Genomic DNA, 11,441 nt, shown 5'->3' on the forward strand with positions numbered 1-11,441 from the left:
ACGTAATTATTTTATCAGTTATAATAAGAAGAAATTCCAAAAATAAACATTCCAAAAATCAAACAGACTAGTCGAACAAGAATGAGTCAATCAAAGATTCACTCATTTTGTCAAATTTTTTTTCCTATTTTCATCAGACTTTTAACAAACAAATCGAAAATAAAAAATGAATAGAATAATCGACAGTTATCATATGGAATGAAGTAAATTTAAAACCGAGACTCTACGAAAATAAAAATAAAAATTAAATGAATTAAAAAACAAAGACTTGGCAATGGTTTACCCGAGAAAAAGGAAACAGAAATAGTCAAAAAAAAATGGCATCATATTATGACGTCATTTGTACCACCATGCATGCATTTGCAATATAAACCTTACAATTGTAGCATTTAAATTTATTAAATTTAATCAACAATGATTAATTAATTAACCACCAATATGTACCCAATTAGTTCTACTGGGAATTTCATCATATACAACCGACAACTGATAATACCCTGGTGGCGCCACCTCAGCCGTCGCCGGTACTGAACACACGACAACATAATTCTCGGTAAATCTCCGCCGTATCTCCGCCATCTCCAAAATCAACACCCTTTGGTTCATGGAAAAAGAATGAGTAGTAAACGACGGCGCCACCATAGTCACGTACACCTTTCCACTTTCCAACTCCTTCCCATTTCCCCTCCACCGGAAATTAACCGCAATTTTCTGTTCGTAAACCAGATTCACTCCCGGTTTAATTCCGGTGATGTTGGGTCGTAATTTTGGGCCGAGTAAATACGGCGGAGAGAAAGCTTCAACACTAAGCTCCGTCGGGAACATCGCCGAGAAATTATAGTTGGCGTTCGGATTACTCCCGCCGACAATAACACGGCCATCGGAGAGCAAATGAGCACTGGAATGATACATCCGGGGAATCGTCGTTGGGTTCATGGTGTTGAATTTTCTTGAAAAGGGTTCGTATAAAACAGGGTGAAGTACAGGTTCTCTCGCCATATCCCACCCAGCGGCGCCACTTGCAGCGCCGTTTATAATCAAAACCTCACCTGTTGGTAACAATAACATGTCCCCCATTATTCGTCTGATCGGCATTTCTGTCATTTCCCATTGTGGATCATCATCGTTTAATCTCAGCCGTCCACAGCTCTTCGTCGCCGGCACAAATACATTACCAATAGCTTGATCAATGGCGTCCGGGACTGTTCCACCGCAAACAAAAACCTCCGCCACCGGAGGACTGGTTTTGGTGCTACCGGAAAGATTCAATGGAAGCAAAACAGATGAACCAGTGCTCGGATAGTTACGAGATACTCCACCGGGTATCACCGGATACTTCCTCACCACCTTGTTGTGAACGTAATCAAGTAATATTGCACGATCGTTGGCAAAAATGAAGAGGTTTCCGTCGGGGTTGAGATGGGTAAACGGGTAGAGATTGTTTTGGAACTGGTCGGATCTTAACGTTTCTTCAAGAAATGGAAGTTGGTATTCTTTGAAGTCTTTACCTGAATTCGAGCTTTTTGGAATGAACTCATAAGTAAACTGCCGTCTACCTCCGACAATGATCACTTTTCCGTCCGGCAACAACTGGTTTGAAGCATACCATCTCGGGGAAACCAACCCATTTCGAGTTTCGACCCAATCACAATCTTCACAAGGACTAATCGTCCGAATAACCCTTTCGCCGTCGTTATTCCCACCGGACTGAATCAATACGCCGTCGGGCAACAAGGAACCGGAAGAACACCAGGTGTCGGACAAAATGGTGAGTGGACGAACCCCACGTTTTGAAGGATAGAATTCAACGGAATGCGCGTAACAATCCAGAATTGGAGGACATTTCTCTGCTGGAAAGGTGATGTTTGAAGGTCCGAAGTCAGTTCGATCAAAGGTGATGATACGATCATTCGGTAAGAGTGCCATATGCATGGCGGAAACACCAATGCTCTTCTTCAAAAGCTTCCATTTTCCTTTTGTTGGATCCTGCAATGATAATGATGAAGGAACTGTTAAGAGCAATAATAGTAAGACGACTGACGCCATTAATTACGATGGAGTTTGGAGAATGGAGAAGGGATCGAGGATGAGTGAGGATAGTAATTGAGATATATATAGAGAAGGATTGTCTAGAAAAGTCAAATGGTTTGTTGGTTTTGCAATGAAAGCTCTTAAAGCCACTTCGATCAGATGTTTTGGCCGATTCTTGAAATTATTGGACCATGCAACTAAATTTCACTACTGGCACTTTAATGGTCAAGTTTCATCATCAACTTTCTGCATGTTAAATTTTCACTACCCGTCACTTTAATGCAGGGGTCTTTAATGATAAGGGTCGTAGCAGTTAATGACACGACACGATAAAAATATATAGCATGAAACAAAATTGAAACGTAACTGAATTCAAATTTGTATTTGTGCCGTCACCTTTAAAATAAAAAAAAAAAAAAAAAAAACTCGAGTTGTGTTCGTTTTAAAATTCGACACGAAACTAACACAATTTAGCATTTCATTGTTGTGTTTATCTTGTTTGTCAGTGTTATGTATAATTATAATTAAATAAACTAATTTTTATTTTATTTAACCTTTGTTGTGTTATGTCGTGTTAGTTGTTTTTTAGTTGGTTCGTTACATGTTAGTTAAAAAAACACGATATCAAGTCGTGTCATTTCGTTTTACAAAAAAATATTGTCATTTTGTGTTGTGTCAGATAAAAACACGAGACAATTGTTCGATTTATCGCCCACTTGCGGGTCAAATTTCACTATTAGTACTTGCTGCGTCTCAACTAGATTTAAGCTCAAAAAAATGACAGAGCTTTTTTGTTGTGTATAACATGCATTAAATGTGTTTATATGCACATTAATACTTTTAATTTTTTGTGTTTTTTTTTTTTGAAGTTTTCGAGTTATAATTCTTTTAAATGGTATTCATAGTCACTTTGCATTGGTTTTGAAAAAATTATATATATTTCAAAAAAAAAAAAGTTCGTCAAATTGTTTTTAGCATAGATGCAACTTAGGCAAAGTATTTTGAGTCAAATGGTGGCGTTGGTTTCGAATATATATATATATATATATATATATATATATATATATATATATATATATATATATATATATATATATATATATATATATATATATGTATGAACGACTGACATTTTCATATATTCACATATTCTAGCAAATTGCTAGAATATTAAAAAAAAATTAAAAATTACAAAGGGGAGTTAAACCGAGAATTCCACACTACATCGAAATTGGAAGCTCGGTTTTTAAGCCAAGAAAACGAACTTAACACGATAATATCATGTAAAGATTTTTTCCTAATTTTACTCCCATCAAAGACCACCGAATTCGTGTACGTCCATAACATCCAACATTTAGTTAACTGTAACGTCCCGAATATACTACGTAAAAATTTTTAATTTTTAAGTCAACCAAAACCATAAATCATTCATTTCGAAACCAATCAAAGTGTGACAATGTAGAAAATAGTTATCATAGTAGAATTTAAAATCATAGAATGCAGAACACTAGTGGATGTTGTGCGATCATAGCGGGCTCTTCTGTGACAACCCGAAATTTCTATCTTGTACAGTTATTCAAATCAATCAAGGTCAGACTCGTTTTTGCTATCTTCTAGCATTGTTTAGAGTCAGTTAGAGTGTTCTAAGCCTAGTACCTTCAAAGTTAGGGTTTAGAATTGGGTTATACAAGTTCACCACTTCCCAAAATGGCCAAACACTCCAACACGAGGAGTGTACGGCCGTACACTCTCATGTATATATATGAGACTTAGACTTCATTTACCTCTTTTCACAATCCTAAGCCAATAAATCAACTTCTCTCTCAAGTATCATCCGATTTTTCATCTAGATCTTCAAGTGTTCTTCAAGAACACCAAGAACACCTACTAAATTCTTGGACCTCAAACACCCCTAAAGGCTTCTATATCGATCCGTGTGTGCTCAAGTACATATCACAATAATTGTATACATTGAAACACAAGTACATAAGCAACCATCATATCATATGATTATATATGTTACATGACCCAAATGTTACTTAGTATCAAAATACATTACAAGGTTTGCATGTTATCAAATACAGTAGTTTTTGTAATGATATTTGGTGTCTTGTCTTCAAAAGTAGCTCCACTGACCTGAGCTTAATTGTTTCCTGAGATTACATGTCGTTTTAAAAGTCAACATAAAGTTGGTGAGTTCATAAGAATTCAGTTGTAGAAAAATTCGATATTTTTCCTTGTGTAAAAATCGTATCCTTGTAAAATGTTTTATATTTGTACGCCTTTGGTGTAAAAGAAGAATGTATGTGTGTAGTATGTATCCAAAAGCATTTATAAAATAAAAGTTCTCATAACTTCTAAGCTTATAAAAAGTGTGACTTGTCATGTGATTTATATTATCTAAAAATCGAGTGTATAAGTAAATAACCATACTTATAAATGTAGTATATAAGTAAATAACTATACTTATAAATATTGTGTATAAGTAAATAATCATACTTATAAATGTTGTGTATAAGTAAATATTCATACTTATAAATGTAGTGTATAATTAAATAACCATACTTATAAATGTAGTGTATAAGTGAATATGCTTACTTATTAATGTAGTGTATAAATAAATAACCATACTTAAAAATGCAGTGTTTGTTCCCAGAAAATCTAATATTTCCTTTAGAATGAGTTGTAGTCTTAAAACCCTTAAGACCAAAAATGTATAAGTATTTATATACTTAAAGTAGTGTTACGTAGTTTTATTCTTATATAAAACCATTTGAATGCATGTTACCCCGTAAACAAAATGTATCGTTGATTTCTCATGTAACTTATTACAACCATGCTAAAACCGAAGTTGGCATGCTGCGACGTTTTTCAGGCATCGAAATGTTAGACATTTGTCACCCCAAACCTGCTGGTCTAGCTGTAGCTAGCAGCTTAGGTGCAGGATTGTCAGTCTCATATAGATCTATCATCTATACACAAGTATCATGCGCTCTTATCGAGATTCTAGTTATAATTCTGGACTTTAGTGTACTCTGTTAGGTACGGTGAAGACTTTGTCTCACATAATTGTTTCAACAAGTTTACGTTTTGGGTGTAATGAAAACCCTTGTATGTGTCAATATCACTTTTCCATAGTATTAATATAGTATATAATAGTATTACCCAATGGATAATGGTATTATCCAAGGGGTAATGGTTTTATCCAATGTGTAAACACAAAGTTTTAATCTTTCAAAACTAGACTTTTGGTAAAAATGTTAGTTTGTGTTTATCGAATGTGTAATAATATTATCCAATGGATGAAGGTGTTAAAAAGATACAAACACATATTTCCCAACATCTTCATTTCTTATATCATTTGAGGACAAAGAAACAGAAGGTTTTCAAGAACATGCATCAAAAACCTCACTACAAAAACCCTATTCTACTCTCATAACAACACACTCAAACCCTAATCTACAACGATTACTAGTAAATGAGAGAACAAGATGCAACGCATCTAAATACAAAGAGCGATCAGGAAAATACAACAGATCAGCTATACGATCATTAAGATCTATCTGAAAACCCTAACTGAACAAGAACTTATCACACGAGAGGAAACGAGATGTAAAATATCTGATCTTTTTTTTTACCTAACACACTCTCTCTCTTCTTTTATACTTCCCAACCACAGAAACGGATCTAACCCGAATACCTTTTGACCCACTTCAGATCCGCGCTTCATTCCTGCACTCACTTATACATATACAAATACATACCTGGCATATACTTATACATATACACAAATAAATATGAGATTGTATTTATTCATAATATTTTCAACATCCCCCCTCAATCGAAATATTTATTTTTCACTTTTAAAAACATCAACAATACCCATTTTCTTAGTTAGAAAATCATGCTGCTTTATAGTTAAAGATTTAGTTAAGATATCTGCAGTTTGTTCAGAAGAACAAATTTTAACCAATTTTACCACTCCATTAGAATTTTTTTCCCTAATAAAATGCAAGTCAATTTCAAAATGTTTTGTCCTTTCATGAAACACAGGATTTAAAGCTAATTTAATAGTTGAATCATTATCACAAAAAACAGAAACAGGAAATAAATCTTTAATTTCTAATTCAAACAAAATCTTTAAAATCCAAATTATTTCACAGGTAATAGAGCCTAAAGCTCTATATTCAGCTTCAGTGGAGGATCTAGAAACAGTAGACTGTTTCTTACTCTTCCATGATATTAAACAGTTATTAAAATAAATCAAATATTCAGATACTGACTTTCTTGTAATCATACACTTAGCCCAGTCAGCATCTACAAACCCTTTAAGTTCAAATTTATCAGATTTGGTTATAGCCACTCCTCTTCCAGGACTATTTTTTAAGTATCTTAAAAGTCTAAAAGCAATTTTTAGATGAGATCTTTTAGGCCTATGCATGAACTGACTAAGTACCTGAACAGCATATGAAATATCTGGTCTAGTAACTGTCAAGTATATCAATTTACCTATAAGTTTCTGAAACTCAGTTTTATTGTCTAACAATGAATTTTCTTTACCAGTTTCATCAGTCTTTATCAGAAAATTTGTTTCCAAAGGAGTATTTACAGGTTTACACCCAAGCATACAATATTCATGTAATAATTCTAAACAATATGTCCTTTGAATTAGGCACAAACCATTATTAAATTTTATTACTTCAATTCCTAAAAAATATTTTAAAATTCCAAGATCTTTGATTAGAAACTGAGTTTTCATAAAATCCTTAACTTTCTGCAATTCAAATTCACAACTTCCAGTTAAAATAATATCATCTACATATACAAGCAATATAGTTAATGACCCTTCAAATTTCCTTTACAAATAATGAATAGTCACTTATACTTTGCTTGAACCCAAACAAAAACAAGGAAGAACAAAGTTTTTCATTCCACTTCCTAGGAGCTTGTTTCAAACCATATAAAGATTTAGTAAGTTTACAAACCCTAGAATCACCAATAGAAAAATATCCAGGAGGAAGAGACATATAAACATCTTCAGTTAAGTCACCATATAAAAATGCATTATTAATATCTAGTTGATATAAGGGCCAAGAATTATGTACAGATAAAGAAATAACTATTCTTACAGTCACAATTTTTGCCACAGGAGAGAAGGTTTCTTCAAAATCTATTCCTTCTCTTTGATTATACCCTTTAGCTACTAAACGAGCTTTATATCTTTCTACTTCACCATTAGACTTGTATTTACTTTTGAAAACCCACTTACAACCTATCGGTTTTCTGTTCTTAGGTAAACTTGTAATTTCCCAGGTATTATTTCTATGAAGAGCTTCCATCTCTTCATTCATAGCTTTAACCCAATTTAGATCAGTTAAAGCTTCTTTGTAGTCTTTAGGCTCAACAGTTTTATTTAAATTTGAAATAAAACATTTGGTATTATTGTCTAATAAAGAATAATTAATAGTTCTTTCAATTACATATTTATATTTACCTTCAATAATGTAATCAGAAAACTTTACAGGCATATGAGACTCACGTCTAGACCTAGAAGAACCTAAAGACTGCTCAACAGAAGGGATTAAGGGTAACTGACTACTTTCCTCAGATATGTTAGAAGAAGAAGGAATTGAACCAACAGAAGGAGGCACAACTGCCTTGCCACTACGGTTGATAGTATTATTAGGACTAACATCATCCAGGTGAATGGTTGCATCAGCACCATCCAACTGTGATTCTACTCTCAAATCATCAAGATTAATAGAATCATTTAAGTATTCATTAGTATCAAAATCATCATAGGAGAATGGATCGCTAGGTCAAAAACAGAAATTTTTTTGTCAACATTAGTTGACTTCAACTTGTAGGGAAACACAGACTCATAAAATTTCACTTCCCTGGACATAAAAGATGTATTAGTATCCAGACTAAGAAGTTTATAAGCCTTTTTATCAGATGAATATCCTAATAAAATGCACTTTTCAGCACGTTCAGAAAACTTATCAGAAATATTTTGTTTAACAGCAAAGCAAAGACAACCAAAAACTCTCAAATGATCAAAATTAGGTGTTCTTTTATAAACAAGTTCATAAGGAGATAATCCATTTAAAACTGATGTAGGCATTCTATTTATCAAAAAAACCGAAGTTAAAACAGCATCTCCCCAATATTTTATAGGAACAGCTGATTGAAATAAAAGTGACCTTGCAACATTAAGTATGTGTTTGTGCTTCCTTTCCACAACTCCATTTTGTTGTGGAGTGTAAGCACAGGAAGTCTGATGAATGATACCTCGTTCAATACAAAAATATTTCATTTGATTATTCACAAATTCAGTACCATTATCAGATCTCACAACCTTAATATTAACACTAAATTGGTTTAGTAAAATATTCACAAAAATCTTAAAGCAATCGAAAACTTCACTTTTAGATTTCAAAAGAAAAACCCAAGTAGCCCTAGAGAAATCATCCACAATAGTCAGAAAAAACTTAAACCCTTCTATAGAAGCAAGTCTATAGGGACCCCAAACATCCAAGTGAATTAATTCTCCCAACTGAGTTGAACAATGTTGACTAAGAGAGAATGACTCTCTAGTCTGTTTAGCCTTATGACAGACATCACAAGGGGGAAGAGACTCATTTCCTAGTTTCAATTTATCTTTTAAAATGTTTAAAGCCTGGTCAGCAGGATGACCAAGTCTGCTATGCCAAGTTAACTTTGAGACACAACACTTAGAATTAGTTTGATTTACTGAATTACCTGAGGGAACATGATCTAGATAATATAGCCCCCAGATTCTCTACCATTCTCCACCATCTTCTTTGATAGTGAATCCTGAATTTTACAATTATGTTCAAAGAAAGTAATTTCACATCCATTATCCTTACATAGTTTATGTACAGACAAAAGATTAACATTAAAGTCTGGCACAACAAAGACATCAAATAAAGTAAGATTAGAGGACAATTGAACATTCCTAATCTTATTTATTTGTGCAGAAGAACCATTAGGGTGTTTTACAACTAGATTAAGTCTAGACACATCCACAGTGTCTTGGAGTTGTGATTATGAGGCTATCATATGCTGATTTGCCCCAGAATCAACAATCCAACTTTGAGGTTTATTTGAACTAATACAAGAGTTAAAACAATATGTTGTTGTACCTGCCATATTTGCAGCAGCAAATACATCCTCACTAGCAGAATTCTCATTTATGAGACAAAGAAATTTTGAATACTGTTCACTTGTAAGATAATGACATTCACTACCACGAACAGACTCAGAAGAAACTACAGAACTGCTGTTTGGACCAACAGAGGAAGAATTCACAGAAACAGATTTATTTTGATTATTATTTTCATTTCTTTGTTTAAAATCTTTTGGATATCCTATCAATTTATAACACCTTTCTATTGTATGACCCTTAAGATTACAGTGCTTACACTGTAATCCTTGATTTCTGAATCTATTTTGACCTTGACCTTTTTTAAAATCAGTAACTTTACTATTAAAAACAGACACTTGAGGTTTTGAAGAAACAACAAAACTCAAAGAACCATTCTTTTGAAGAGACTCTTCTCTAGAGAGAATTGAGAAGGCAGTTTTAACATTAGGCAATGGTTCCATTAAAAGAATGTGACTTTTAACCTGATTATATACATCATCAAGACCACTTAAAAATTGCATTAATTTCATCATTTTAGAATGATCATTTAGTTTAGTTGCAGCCTCACAAACACATTCAGATAAACTAGTCAAACCATCAAATTCTTTCCATAAGGAATTAAGTTTGTTATAGTAGTCTGAAAGAGAAGAACCACTTTGTTTTAAGGTGTTTATCTGCTGATGGATATTAAAAATTACAGAACCATCAGCCTTATTATAGGTTTCAAACAACTCATCCCAAATGTCTTTAGCATTATCAGAATAAACATGACTAGCATATATTGTTTCAGATATTGATCCTAATAACCAATTACACACAACAACATTCACATGTTCCCATTTAGATTTTTTAGTTGCATCAGTTTTATCAGTAACAACAGTTCCATCAACAAAACCCAATTTATTTCTAGCTTTAAGGCCTCTAGTCATTGCACTATGCCATAATCGAAAATTTTCATTACCAGTCAATTTAATAGTTATTATAGAAGTAACTACATTATCAGAAGGATGTATATACAGGGGATCATCAAAGTCAACAGGAGAATCCTTAGGGACACTACTTCCCTCAGGAGTATCTCCAGCCATAACAGATCACAAAAAAATATACTAATCAAAGAAGAAACAAGACAAGAATATGTCAAACAAGTAAAGAACAAAACAACACTTGTGTTGGCTTAAAGTCCAGATGGTCACCACAGTTTGTCGGGGCCCAAGACAACCAAACACAAAGTGAACAAGAAAGCAGAATCAACAATGAATTTCAAACAACAATTAACTGATGTACACAAGACATCAGGTTCTCCCACATCTACTACTACAAAAAAAAGAAGAGAACAAGAAAACCTCACAGTGCATAAGGCAATTTGTTTGTTTAAAACCGACTCCCTGAACCTTTTACTCAAAGGGTTTATCGGTGATGAAATCCGACCCCAAAGAGAAGATTAGAGGGATTAATCGATAACTATGATTTGTGACTTTCAGTCTCACCACAAACTTTGCACCAGCAGGAAACTCAATCTGCAAGAACAACAAAAAGTTCTCGCAGTACCAGAATCTCATAAAAACTATGAAATAGGGTAAAAAGAAATGAAATCCTAAGGCTAAACAGAGTAAATCAAAACAAGATTAATCAAACCACAAGGACTAACCTTATGCAGAAAGACGAACAGCGACGACAACAGATCGCAACAATGAACACCAGAAGATGCGTCAAGAACAGGAACGACGAGCCTTGCGCTCTGATACCATGTTAAAAAGATACAAACACATATTTCCCAACATCTTCATTTCATATATCATTTGAGGACAAAGAAACAAAAGGTTTTCAAGAACATACATCAAAAACCTCACTACAAAAACCCTATTCAACTCTCATAACAAAACACTCAAACCCTAATCTAAAACGATTACTAGTAAATGAGAGAACAAGATGTAACGCATCTAAATACAAAGAGCGATCAGGAAAATACAACAGATCAGCTATACGATCATTAAGATCTATCTGAAAACCCTAACTGAACAAGAACTTATCACACGAGAGGAAACGGGATGTAAAATATCTGATCTTTTTTTACCTAACATACTCTCTCTCTTCTTTTATGCTTCCCAACCACAGAAACAGATCTAACCCGAATACCTTTTGACCCACTTCAGATCCGCGCTTCATTCCTACACTCACTTATACATATACAAATACATACCTGGCATATACTTATACATATACAAAAATAAATATGAGATTG

General features: G+C 33.6%; 1 pseudogene; it reads right to left on the bottom strand.

Annotated features, from left to right (window-relative positions):
• Window positions 1-304: 304 nt before the first annotated feature.
• On the bottom strand, window positions 305-2,097 carry LOC145056957 (aldehyde oxidase GLOX pseudogene; annotated as a pseudogene).
• Window positions 2,098-11,441: the final 9,344 nt, after the last annotated feature.

This window comes from Lactuca serriola, chromosome 6, assembly GCF_051521515.1.
Source record: "Lactuca serriola cultivar US96UC23 chromosome 6, Lser_US96UC23_V15, whole genome shotgun sequence".
Taxonomy (NCBI): domain Eukaryota; kingdom Viridiplantae; phylum Streptophyta; class Magnoliopsida; order Asterales; family Asteraceae; genus Lactuca; species Lactuca serriola.